The sequence below is a fragment of the Marmota monax genome, unplaced genomic scaffold, assembly GCF_021218885.2.
Source record: "Marmota monax isolate L192 unplaced genomic scaffold, Marmota_monax_Labrador192_F-V1.1 WCK01_AAM20220418_F8-fsc00165, whole genome shotgun sequence".
Taxonomy (NCBI): Eukaryota; Metazoa; Chordata; class Mammalia; order Rodentia; family Sciuridae; genus Marmota; species Marmota monax.
This window is the reverse complement of record NW_026693851.1, coordinates 1,510,100-1,524,599: the sequence shown is the minus strand read 5'-3', so window position 1 is coordinate 1,524,599 and position 14,500 is coordinate 1,510,100.

Here is a 14,500-nt window from a genome sequence, read left to right as displayed (position 1 = left end):
ATGAGTCTATGGGGTTGGCTATTGAGAACTGAAAATAATCACTGGCTCTTAGCAAGAAAATAAGGACACTGGTCCTATAAGCAGGGAACTGAGTTCTGCCAACAAACAGGGAACTTGGAAGAAGACCTCAAGTATCAAAGTATCAAATGAGATTATCAGATGAGATTATATATATAATTTATATATAACTCAGATGAGATTTTAATATTGGCCAACCAGTTTCAATCTGGTGAAATCCTGAGCAGATCCCAGTTTCCTAACCCATGAAAATTGTGAGACAATAAATGTGTTGTTTAATCTGCTAAATTTGTGTTTTGTTACACAGCACTAAAAACCTTATGCAGGCATGAAAGTTAACATTTATAACCTTGACTTTTATCAATAATATAATGGAATAATGGCATTCATTGTACTCAAGTGTAGTGGGGACCAATTATGATTATAAATGTATTCATGTGTGTAAATAAAAAATGCTATAAAATTTGAGATGGGGTTATTATTCTCATAGTTATAAGAAAATTAGGGATTGCTTTTTTACTCTGGATATTTCTTCATGTCTCTCTCTTACCCCCACTCCTATTATATTGTAAGATTAAAGGTCTCTCTTTCAGGAGATTATCTTTGGATCTGAATATAAAAATTCTTACAAAATCAGCCAGGCATGGTGGCACATGCTTGTAATCCCAGTGACTTGGTAGGCTGAGGCAGGAGGATTGAGAGTTCAGTGCCAGCTTCAGCAAAAGCGAGTGTTATGGGGAGTTGCTCCAGAATGCACTCTAAGTCTGAATTTCAAATCAAAAGATAGTTTTATTTACCTGCCAGGGACTGTCACCCACCACAGAGACTCAAACTCTGTGGGAGGAGAGCTGCTTCCTGATCCATCTAAAGAGAATATAAGCACAAAAACCACAACTCAGTGACTTGCTTATGGTCATGTAAGCTAGCCAATCATAGAAATTAAAACATTAATAATGTTTTATTTTATTAATAAAATAATAATTTTATTATTATTTTATAATAATAATATTATTATATTATTAATATATTATTATGGGACCTGTGGGCTCTAGGCAGGACTGGAATTTTCCAGTCAGCAAGCAAGCGATAAACAAAAGCTAAAAAAGCATTAGCTTTGCAGTTCAGTTGACCACAGTCTTCGGTTCAAGCAGATGCTAGGCAGTCATATCCTGAATTTGGGCAAGCGGGGGCAGGGCCAGAATCTACTTCAAAGTCATGTAGACCCACAAGGGCATTCACACCCAGGATATAGCTCACCACCACTGCATCCTAAGTAGGGTACAATTTGTGGGGTACAAAGTACAGAAAGACAATTTTTTTTAATAAGAAATCAGTTTTCATTTCAGTTTCTCAGAAACAGCTCTTATAACAGTTTTTTATAGAAGGCAGCAAAATGGAGTCTTAGGCCTGTCTATAAGAGTTCTTGCTTTATAATTGTCTTATCTCACTTATCAAAACCTTATATCTATACTCTATATTTTTTACTAATCTATAACCTATAACTTACACTCTTATTGATTGGATTTGTCAGTTCACACCACAACATGAGGTGCTAAGCAACTCAGTGAGACCCTGTCTCTATATAAAATACAAAGTAGGATGGGCTCAGTGGTTGAGTGCCCTTCTATTCAATCCTTGGTATCCATCCCCCAAAAAAATTCTTACAAAATTATAAATTATGGTAGAAAACAGAATAGTAGTTACAACAAGGGAGAGAAGACACAGACTGAGAAGGAACACCAAGAAAATTCTTGAAGTTTAGAAATGTTCTATATGTTGATCTGGGTGATACATATGTAAAAATAATCAATCTATGTACTTAATATTAATTTTATAGATTTTCTATATTTAAGTGATCCTTTAATTTTTAAAAAAATACTTTTGAATTTATATATTAATTAATGATAAACATTATTTTAATTGAATATATAATATCTATTGTACTTATTTTCAAATAAATTCAAGCAAATATTATAGAAAATAAAATGGGTATATAATAGGTTTTCCAGAGTGAAAATCACAGTAGCAGTTTCACTACACTTTCAAAAATGGCATGAAAAATAGCATGCACAGGACATTAATATGAGATTCCTGAGAGAGGGACTCAGGAGTCAGGCTTTTCAAGTGATAATTTACAGGTAAATGACTTCTTAATGAATTTTTCTAAAAGCAAATCAATAATTAAACTTAAATCATAAAAAAACAACTCATCTGGTCCTATCTCATTACCTTATATCTCTTTATATCTTCCTTCAATGTGCCCATAGCTGAGTAGTTAAACGTTACTGAGCCACCAGCATTTTAAGGAATTGAAATCATGCATTTAAATGATCTACATAAAAATCATTTAATTTTGATAAGGAAATTAAAAGACACCATATTCTTGGAACGTCAGAGCAAATGGTAAAAAAAATAGAAAAGGGGCATGTGCTATAGGACTTTTTTGAAACAACATTGAACTCTCATTGGCAGTGTCAGCAGGTTAATTAAGAAATCTCTTAGGCATGGCACATGTTCAATCCAGATTGACATTACTTGAGACATGATTATAGCAAATGCTTGTTCATCAATACTCACCCAAATGATTGACCTGAGTTAAAATTAGAAAAATGCCACTCGCTTTAAAGAGTGAATGCCTGCAAAATCATTGCATGGAAGACTGAGAGGCAACCATTTGAGGAATATCAAAAGATAAATAGCATACAATGTCAGATATTGCAATGGTCTGTTCACTTCAGTGAGTCTATGGGATGTTTTAGAAAGCAGCACAGTAGATACTTTTCATGACTTCAACCTCAGAAAATGAGGGAAGTCCTCCAATTATCCTTAACTTTCAGACTTAGTGTCAGAGCTTGAAGGGACTTCAGAGTTCACTGAATCCAAATGCCTCTATTTGCAGGGGGGAAAAAAAGAAAAAGAAAAATACAGTACCAAGAGATTAAGTTGATAGGTGAAGAGAAGATTAAGAAGGGACTTTTATATTAATTATATTCTATTCAAAAAAATGGTTTTTACTAAGAAAAATACACCAGGGTGGTAATTAATGTTAAAAATGATAAAATAATTCTATTTTGTGAAAAACCTTGTAAAAGATTTTGAAAAACGATTTTCTTTTCTCCTTTGAGGTAATAAAATATATTCTGGTTGCAGAAATCTTTTGATGAATAAAATACAGAAGGCAGTAAATGCATTGTCAGTGCAAAACTTACAGACAAATGAGTGAGAGAAGCAGTTTCTGTTTCCCTGATAACAGACATCTCTCCCCATGTCAATAAGAAATAATTCTACATTAATGAAAAAGTGATATTAGGAGACTGGGAAACTGCAATTAGAAAGCACCATTTGGAAAGGTCTGTAAAGAAACTTAAGGATTGGTACTGCAGAAAAAAGACTAGGCCTTGAGAAGGAAAAAATTCAGGTGTTGTATGAAAGACACTTAGCTGATTTAAATGACTGATCACTCCTTACTGCCACACATATCTACCATTTCTTACTCTGTGCTGTACACAGTCAATGTCAGCATCCTGAATGTCAACAAGACCCTGTGGCCTGAATAGGTCTCGTGGTTATGGTGCTGCCAATTTCAACGAACTGGTAAACTAGGTAGACTGTCTAAAACTTGGAGCAATGCGGATACTTGCTGCTTCAATGACTCTCCCTGCTGCTTGGATATGCCTAGGAGTATCAAGTTCTCCACAGGGTAGTTGTCACAGAACCAGATGTCAATATGGCCATCTTACCCAATTCTACAGCACAAGCATTTCTTTCTTCAGAAGCCTCTCTCCCACTCTACTTTTTAATATTTCCCTTTATTTTCTATCACCACATCCATCCAATTAGAATCTGATTTACCTGAGGATTGCAATTCTCAATTTGGAATATTACTCCAGGTCTCAGAATCTTTACATCAATCCCCGGTTACAAGAACCTCCATCCAGTGTACCACATCTTACATTACTTTTCAACAATCTGCATGTCCTGTCTCCTATTCCCACCCATGGGACATGTGCTTTGATAAACAATAGCTAATGAACAATCTCAACCAACTGCATTTTTACATTTTGTCTTATGTAAAGACAAAAAAAAATGTAGATAATCTAGATCAAGCTTTTTTATGTTGTAAATGAAGAAATATAAATGAGGAAAATTTGACCAATAGCATTTTACCATTTCTCTAGCATCCTAAAAATAGAAATAAGAAATATAATTCTGGGCTATAGATGCCTAACAAAATGAATTTTTCCACTTTACTATAATATCTCAAATCTTCTCAATAATATATTGTGTAAAGGACTGATACAAAAAGTTCACCATTCTGGCATGATAGTAGCCAATTTGACTTTTTAAAATCTAGTGGGTCCTAGGGTTGGGGATGTGGCTCAGTGGTTGAGTGCCCCCGAGTTCAATCCCTGGTATGCCCCTGCTCCCCCAAAAATCTAGTGGAAATTGCTACTGGTGGTGGTGCATGCCTACAATCCCAGAAGTTTGGGAGATTGAGGCAGAAGAATCTTGAATTCAAAGAGAGCCTCCATAACTTAGCGAGGCCCTAAGCAACACAATGAGACCCTGCCTCTAAATAAAATATGTTTTTAAAGGGCTGGGGATGTGGCTCAGTGGTTAAGCACCCGTGGGTTCAATAACTGCTACGAAAAAAAAAAAAATCTAGTGGCCATAGATTTAATCTACAAGAATGCAAGCACATTAACATGTAAAAGTATATACTGGTATTTTGAAATTTGGAGACTAATAAGGAGCTAGAACAATTCTTGATTCTCTAAGTAATTCACATATTTTTAAATAAAGAAAATTTGACTGCACAAAAAATTGAAAATGATTTTTCAATTGATTTCAAAAGTTTTAATGATTTTCAATTTTGCCAAAAAATTCAACTATGAAGTTCAGATTGTACTTGAAGAAACTACAATTTCTGGGAACAAATTACAATCTGGTTTCTTTCTTTGTAACCATCCAGCCAGAAAAAAATATATATATTTTCTAGCAAAAATGGTAGAAATTGTTTTGACATATCCCACCAGACGCATTGGTAGATAAAATTTCTTCCATTTTTCCTTTAATCTTTGAACATTTAGAAAAATTATTGGGACAATGTTCAGTTACTTCCTTAAAACTGATTATGTAAAAATAATAGTGAGGAAGGACAGTAACAGAATAAAGCATTTATAAAAGTACTGAAGAAAATTTCTGGATGAATATAAAGCAATTAATTAATAAAATTTCCTGTCAAACCCATAAACTTTCCCCTTAAAATGATAAACTACTGTGATTCCTGTTTCCCTGTCACTGGTAATAGTATTCACTTTGCCTCAATTATTCACTCAAAAAGTCAATCTTGTTCAAGGTTTCTAATTTTCTGACCTCTTCCCATCCAAAGAGCCACTAGTTTCTATTGGGTCTAAGCCTCAATGTTTTATGCACACAATTTTACTTTCCCTAGCCATTATTCCAGCCTTAGCACAAGTCTAGCTATTGTTTGCTTCCCGGAAGTCTCATTTAGTAGGCACCACCCGGTAACTGACAGGAAGAGTGATTTCCTACATCCTTGTTTAAATTCATCAGTCTCCCCTGGTAAGAAGGGAGACTGATAAATTTATGCCTCATACACACACACATGCACACACATATATATATATTATACATATATGTGTATATAAACATAAATACAAATGGGAGTGTGACACAGAGTCTCAGGAGGCTGAGGTGGGAGGAGTTCAAAACCAGCCTCTGGAAAGTGAGGCGTTAAATAACTCAGTGAGAGCCTGTCTGTAAATAAAATAAAAAATAGGGCTGGGGATGTGGCTCGGTGGTTGAGTACCCCTGAGTTAATTGCCAGGACCCTTCCCCAAAAAACAATGTGTGTGTATACACACACACACACACATTTACATATATTTATATATCTGCAATTTCTGTCTATAACTACATTTGTCTCTGTTTTATATTTACTTCTATCTCTTCTTCATAAAATCATAAATTACTCGAATATCCTTCACATATTCTCAAGACCTAAATTGTCTTATTCATATAAACCTAATAAAGATACAATAGGGTCTACTGGATTAAATTAGAAACAAGTTGTTTATCCAAATACTGAACACCCAATTTGATTTTATTCACTCTACATTTAAACTCTGGCTAAGTCAAAAACAAACAAACAAACAAACAAAAGGCTATAAACTACTCTAAAGTTAACATTAAGATATGAATTAAATAAAGTTGAGACTATTTCAGTTTTCCATTAATATAGTCATATAATAATATTCCAAGTGCAGTGGTTAATATATTTTCTGAAATTGAAAATGACAAGAATCACAGAGACATTAAAGTAAGTAGTTAATGTCATAAAGTATTATGATCTGTTTTTAAAAATAGCAAAAGAAGGGTTGGGGATATATCTTAGTTGGTAGAGTGCTTGCCTCATATGCACAAGGCCCTGGTTCAATCCCCAGCACCACACACACAAAAAAATATCTAGCACTTTGAACAGAATTTTTAATAGAGAAATACATTTTAGCAACCTTAAAATTTTTACACATGACTCAGTACTGTTTTGAAAAATAAAAATAAAAAAACGTAAAAGTAACATTAGCTCACATTTTCCATTCAAATGAAGTTCAATATCAAAAAGAGTAAGGCATCATTAAATGAAGCTCAAGGTGATACAAACACTAGGAGAAGAATGTTTCCAAGATCGCTTACCACAGTGTGCCTAGTTAAGATCAGGCAATTAGTTCCTTACTGTGATCAGCCAACTTTAAACCTGCAATTTGAAAAAAAGTCACCTATAGAGAAATCACTTCTACTTCTTTTTAAATTGTAGTAAGTCACCACCAATTATTTTTCTTCAAATTATCCCAGAAGTTTACTCAGAACTTTTATAAAACAAACCGACTCTATAATATTAGAGACTCAAATAATGAGTGACTGTTTCATTAGCCAAAATCAGTTTTTCCACTTTTTGCACTAATTTGGACTTGATATGAACATCAAAGGAATGTGGTAAATGAATTTACACTGACAATCAAAGCACAAGGAAGAGCCTTGATGGCATCTCTAGCCTTAGGTCATCATTACCAGTTGCTAGGTAACCAAAGGTAATAAAAGGAAGTATGTAGCAGACAAGCCAAAGAAAACCAGCCTCAGCAATCTCGATGATCAGTCTTGTTATCACCAGTACCACGAAGTTTGTAGAAGGCCCCAAATCAAAATGCAGCAGCAAACTTGTGGTTGGTAAGGTTTCCTTTACCTTGTGATCTAAATCCCAATAAAAGTTTGCTAATATCACCTTCTTTAAGAAAAACTATTCATTTTGTGTACATCCAATTCCCCTTTGAGCTTTAGAAAATTATTTCTAATATTCTAAGATGGTCATTCTAATGTTCATTCAGTAAACATCTAAGAGCTTGAAATACATTATAGAAATATCTTGGAGGGAAGAATCATTTGGGTTGATAAATTTTTTGTGTTGTATGTTTGTTTCTTTGGTTTATGCTAGTGTAATATGTAGTCTCTCCAAGCACTTCAAATTTCTTTAGGAAAAGAATACCTACACAGGCAAATGAATGAACAATAATGGCGAACCATGAATCCAATTAAAGACCAAAATGAATAGGCAAAGTGTGTATCTATGTTCAGAAACTTTTGTGCTCTGCATTAGTGGGACAAAGCCTATGGAATATCTGAGAATTTCAGTGAAGTCTCAAGCTAAAGAGTTTTTCCTAAGGAGAAAGAAGCAACTCTACATAAGAAAATGGGAGTCAATGGGGTATGATGTATTCAGAGCAAAATGAAGACACACTTGCCTCAAGAAGAAAGTTTGTTGTCATTTTATTATTAATAACTAGCAGTCATTGAGAGTTTATTCTTGCTAAGAAAAATAAAACCATTTTCTATGACTGATCTTACACAATTACAATGGTCACCCTCTGAAATGAGGTAGATACTATCATATCAGTTCTATGGATAAAATACAGATGATAATAGATAAAGTTCCAAGCTTACAGTGTTTTAAAAATTGCCCAAGATCACATAACTAAAATTCAGATGATCTAATTCCCAAATTCAAGTTCCTAACCACATTTCATATACCCTTACAAGTGCTGGAAGGGGTGATAGAGCAATAATGAATATGTTAAAAAAAAAGATAAATTATCAAAATTATATTTGATTTGATAATTTCATTCAATATGAATACTGAAAATATTTGTTTTAAGTAGAAAATGAAGGGAATAAAAATGAAAACATCAGAATAAAATTTCACAACTTTCATATTCATATATATATTCATACACTTAAATGTAAATGTAAATTTAAAACCACATCAGTTTAGATAGAGTTTTCTAAAATATGTAGAATTGAGGAGTATGATAATAATTCAACAATAACAATTCTGTTACAGTTTGGATATGAGATGTCTCCTGAAAACTCCTATGTGAGACAATACAGGAATGCTCACAGGTAAAATAAATATAATATAAAATATGAGAATCTAAAAAATATAATATAAAATAAAATATGAGAATCATGACCTAATAAGAGATTAATTATTCCTTTTGATGGATTGATAATTTGAAAACGTTAATTGGTGGTAATTGTAGGCAGGTGGGGCATAGCTGGAGGAAGTACGACACTGGGAGTGTGGCCTGGCTCCTTGTATTCAGACTCTCTCTGCTTCTTGGTTGCCATGTCCTGAGCTGCTTTCCTGTGCCATGTCCTTCCATCATGATGGTCAGCCTCACCGTAGGCCCATAGCAACACAGTTGGTGGACCATGGACTGATTCTCTGAAATTGGGAGGCCAAAATAAACTTTTTGTCCTCTAAATTGTTCTTGTCAGTTATTTTTGTCACAGTAATTAAAAGCTGACTAACACAAATTATGATGTGTTGGTTTATTTTAATAAACTGGTTTTTTATTAGAGGATATACAGCATTGGAATTCAATTGGTAATAAATTGTTAGCATCTTATATTGCTGTTTCAAAACCATTTCCAGTCATCAGTGTCTCCTCTCAGTAAAGAGGAGAAGCCTTGTTAATTCTACTTTTTATTTATTTATGTACTACTCACTAGAGTCTCCTCAGTATAAACCTCCTTCAGAATTGCTAATAGAAAGAGCCATACATAATTCCTGTTGCCAGCTCAGTTTGCTCAGGAAGAGTCTTCTCATCAAGAAACACCAGGTTCTATACTGAATGGCATTGGTGGGAGTTAATTTAACTTCTCAGAAAGAGAGATATGTAACATTTTGGGGGTTCATCAGAGGTTAAAAACATTTTAAGAAAAATCTCTGTCAATACTGAACATTTCGCTGTGTACCTTAGCTGATTTGGCAATTATTATTCCTTCTCTTGCATTTTTTCTTTTCTTCTCATGATTAATGCCTATATCTTGTTTAAAAACCAAATGGTTGTATGACTTGCTGTTTGCTCCAAAGTTCTCTGATGAACATTTGAATGGACTTATATGATATCTTTCACTTAGACTGTAAAGTCCTTTAACACAGAGATGGTTCACTAAATCTATTGAAACCATGCGCATCTAGGAAGATTTTTGCTCAGATAATATGAGACAAATTACAATGAACTAGATTTTTAATCTAAATAAGGAATACTACCTTTGATCTTACTGATAAGCTTGTGAAAGAAAAATATCTTCCCTTCCCTTGTTATGGATCCATTGTATCATATACACCCCCCCATCTCTTGCAAAGCTTTGTTTTGTAGCCTATAATTACCCCACTCTTTTCCAGTCCTCTCATAGAAAAACAAGTCTGTCCTCAATTCCAAAGATGATAATACTTCTCCCTGTGAACTCATTTTATAAACAAGTTTTTCTTGCAAAGCCTTATTTTTTTTTCTTGATCCATTTTTTGGCTTACAATCACAGTTTACTTAATCTAAAAATCTTCTGAAGAGATGTTATTATACCCTTGAACTATACTTTTTTTCTCTTTTCCCCTCACACATTTCCTCTAATAAATCTTCTGGTTGGTAAATAATCAGAATTCTTTCCAAAAACGAGGAACTGATAGAGGACACAATATTGAGAAGTTGATTTGCAACTGAAAAGGAAGAAATGTGCAGCTAGAAAGCAATAAAATGTACTGCTTACCTAAAGACTAGCAGGGTATTTAAGTTGTACTTTTTCATCAAACCTCATTTATTAATAACTTGAGTTGTTACAGCTCAACAGTCACTCATTATAAATGAAAATTTACCTAAAATATCTAAATTCTGATTTTTTAAGAGATCATAATTTCATATTAGAAATATTTATTTTAAACATGTGGTATATGTAAACTCTCTGAAAATGTTTTGTCTGCTTCTTTTTGACAGTTTGAAAGTTTTGATTTGTTATAGATTGGTTTTGTTTGGTGTTGTGTGGAATTCATTTATGCTAGAAAAGCACATTAGATATGTTTTTTCTAAGGGTTAGTAAAGAAGTATACTAGAGATAGATGGAAGGAACAAGATTTAAGCTTTTTGCATGCAAACAATATTGAGACATACTTGTCACTAGGAAATGTTTATCACTACAGGGGACAATTACCAAGCAAATCAGTTCTTGTGGCATTAAAATAAAATAAAGTACAAGTTGAAACAAATTATATTTCTACTTCTCATTTTAATAGTTTCATTCTATAATAAGGGACTGAAGTAAAGTACCCATAAAACCTCATTGTGGTAGATTACCATGATCCAAATTATTTATACCAAACACCTATGTCTTTATATTTGGTTACTCTCTTGTTGTGCTGACCAAGGGACTTGATTGTATGACTTGTCTTGGTCAATGGAATATAAAAAACAAACATGATGTAAGCAGAGGTTTTTAAAACGCCTGTACCCTGTTGTTTGGGCTCTTGCTGTAGATTGAGCCTCAGTGAGAATGACAATGAGCTAGCCTGCAGGAATGAACCATTGAGCTAAAGCCACCTTAGACTAACAAGCTACCAAGTACCTATAAATGTATGAGGGAGCCCTAGCAATGCCAGAACTGTTAGGTCCATCCCAAATGGAAAAGTAATAATTGAGTGCTTTCATCTGGTATTTTCATCTTAGATAATTGTTACCTTTGAGTAATCACAGGACTATCAGAGATAAATTAATCATGGTAATGCTTTTGTGCTAAACACAAAAAAAAGTCAGTACTAATAAATTAACTGTGAACTTATAAGCAAAGAAATGAAATGATAACTAATCTCTAGGAGATATATATATATGTTTTAAGAAGAAATTAAAGTGCTAAATTATGTAAGGTGTTAGTACTGAAATCATACTGGATTTTTTTTTCCTAAAAGATCTACAATAATATTAAACTTACAATATATATATATATATATATATATATATATATATATATAACTCAAAAAACTTAACACCAAAAAAAAAAAACAAAACACCCAATCAATAAATGGGCTAAGGAGCTGAACAGACACTTCTCAGAAGATGTACAATTGATCAACAAGTATATGAAAAGATGTTCAACATCTCTAGTAATGAGAGAAATGTAAATCAAAACTGTTCTAAGATTTCATCTCATACTAGTCAGAATGGCAGTTACCAAGAATACAAACAACAATAAGTGTTCCGAGGATGTAGTAAAAAGGCACACTCATACATTGCTGGTATGACAGTAAGTTGGTACAACCAATCTGGAAAGCAGTATGGAGATTCCTTAGAAAACTTGGAATGGAACCACTATTTGGCCCAGCTATCTCTCCTCGGTCTATACTCAAAGGACTTAAAATCAGCATACTACAGTAACATAGCCACATCAATTTTCTATAGCAACTCAATTCACAATACCTAAACTGTGGAAGCAACCTAGATGCCCTTTGATAGATGAATGGATAAAGAAACTGTGGTATATATACACAATGGAATATTACTCAGTGTTAAAAGAGAATAAAACTATGGTATTTGCAGGTAACTGGATGGAGATGGAGAATATCATGCTAAGCGAAGTAAGCCAATTCCAACAACAACAAAGGCAGAATTTTCTCTCTGATAAGTGGATACTAATCTATAATGGAGGGGGGGGAGGAAATGGAGGAAGTTTGATTGAGAAAGGGAGAGAGGGAGTATAGTGGCAGAAAAGATAGTGGAACAAGATGAACATTACTGTAAGTACTTGAATAGCTGCACATATGGTGTGATGCTATATCATGTACAATCAGAGAAAAGGAAAGTTGTGCTGCAATTGTTTACAATGAATCAAAATGCATCCTGCTGTCACATATACCTAATTAAAGTAAATTAATTATTTAATTAATGTTTTAAGAAGAAATTAAAGTGCTAAATTATGTAAGGTGTTAGTACTGAAATCATACTGGATTTTTTTTTCCTAAAAGATCTACAATAATATTAAACTTACAATAAAAAATAGTCTAAAAAATAAAAACATATCATGATTTCCTATTGTAAATATTCCTTATCTGAAAATATTGATGTCATATATTTCATTTTCTAGACACACTTATGTGATACTTTAATACAGAAGAATATAACTCTGATTATGTAATTCACCACATTTTCCATTCTCAGATTTTTAAACCTTGAATATTTTAGGCTATATATAATATTTGTGAAAAGAAAAAGCAAACAAACAACTAATGAAATCATTATTTCTTACTCAAGGTAATCTTTGAATATGTATGAAATCAATAAAAATCTGGACTGATTTATGGGCCATAAGTGGGATGGATAAAAGTTATTTTATCTAACAATTTTTACAGCACTTTATAAATTCTCTCTACCTTAAAGCAAACCTATTTAATATTCAGTTTCCTTGATTTTGTACTTTACTGTTACACATTTCTACATTTATAAAAGATTATATTTATCTAAAAAAGAATTCAAGTTTAAAGGCTATAAATTTAGTTTATACACTGATTACATACCACATAAACTAACATACTTATCTATGTTAAGTCCAAAGTTCATGCACTGTCAAGATTTACCTGAGTCATTACTGCTTTTCTGCAAGAGAAAGAAACTGAGATATAAAACACAAATGTGAAGACATGGCAGTGCATGCAGTTATTATAATTCTCTAACCAGCAAAGAATTCTTGGGAAAAAAGGAAAATCCAGAAACTTAGGAAGCTAGCAAAAACACTGCTAAAATACTGTTCATACATACAAAAGGCAAATGTCATCAGCTTTTCAATAATTATAAGCATTCCTGTAGAATAATCATCCTGTTTGCTTTATTATTTTTATGTTCATATTTTCTGTGCTTTCCCAATTCTCAGGAGGATTGTGTGAGAGGATATTTTGAGAAATGGATATCTATGAAGCTAAATACTAAAAACCAAAACAAAACAGATCTAAGATAAGAAGTCCAGATGATTTCCTGGAGTTAAAAAATGGTCAAGAACAAAAGATGTGTTTGTATTAGGACTTACACACACAAAAAAAATAATATCATGGGAAACAATGATTCGGAGATAAATGAACATTCTAGAATCAATTATTAAAAACAAAATAAAACTCAACTTTGCTGCATGCCTCTCAAGTGCTGGATAGGTTGTCCATTCTTAGCTTTGGTTATCTCATTTAATCCTTATCACAACCTTGTGAGGTGGGTATTATTGTTTTCATCTTATCAATGTGTTATGTGACCTATGTAGGGCCACTAAATTTAAATGGCTGAAGTAGACGAGAAATCCAGCCATGTTGAAATTGAAATCCTATCTTTAGGCTTTAGTCTTGGTAGCAAGATAAGACAAGATTGATTACTGAGTTAAAATCACTCCCTCAGCTCCAGAAAATTTTACTAAGATTCCCAATCTCATAGCACTGTCTTTACTAATGGTCCACTCTTTAAAATGGACATTGCTTTTGCATATTCTGAAACTGGTTTGTTAAGTTACCAAGGAAGTCATGGCTTCTATATTTAATGTAACTCTTCAATAAGTTTGAATCATCTTACATAACTCATCTATGTGCTGGGCTAAAATTAATACATCATAAAATGAGCATGTATTGAGCTATTTTTATCTATGAGATTTTGCATTTGTAAGATGATACAAAGATATGACATAATTCTGCCTTGGAAGAAGTTAAGATATAAGACATATGCAAATAGCTTCAATATGTTTGGTTCTCAAAGAACAAATCAAAATATTCTAAACCCTGTAGCCTGACACATATGAATGATAGGTATTTTCGTGTTGGTAATAGCAGGTCTACTTAATCACTGTGTTTACTCATGTTAGAGAGAGGCAGAGCTAATCCATGACTGAGGATAAATGGCAGAATGCAATTAGTGAGATTAGCACAAAGCTTCAACAGAGCAATGTCTCAATAAACATTCACTTTTAGTGTCACAATAAGTAGCAATATAAAAAAAGATTGCAAGAGAAGAAATGCTTCTCATTCAAGAGGAACTTTCCACACTTCATATAAAAGGAAAACATACATACCCTTTGCTTTTAGAAAATCAAGAAGAGAGTGATCCAA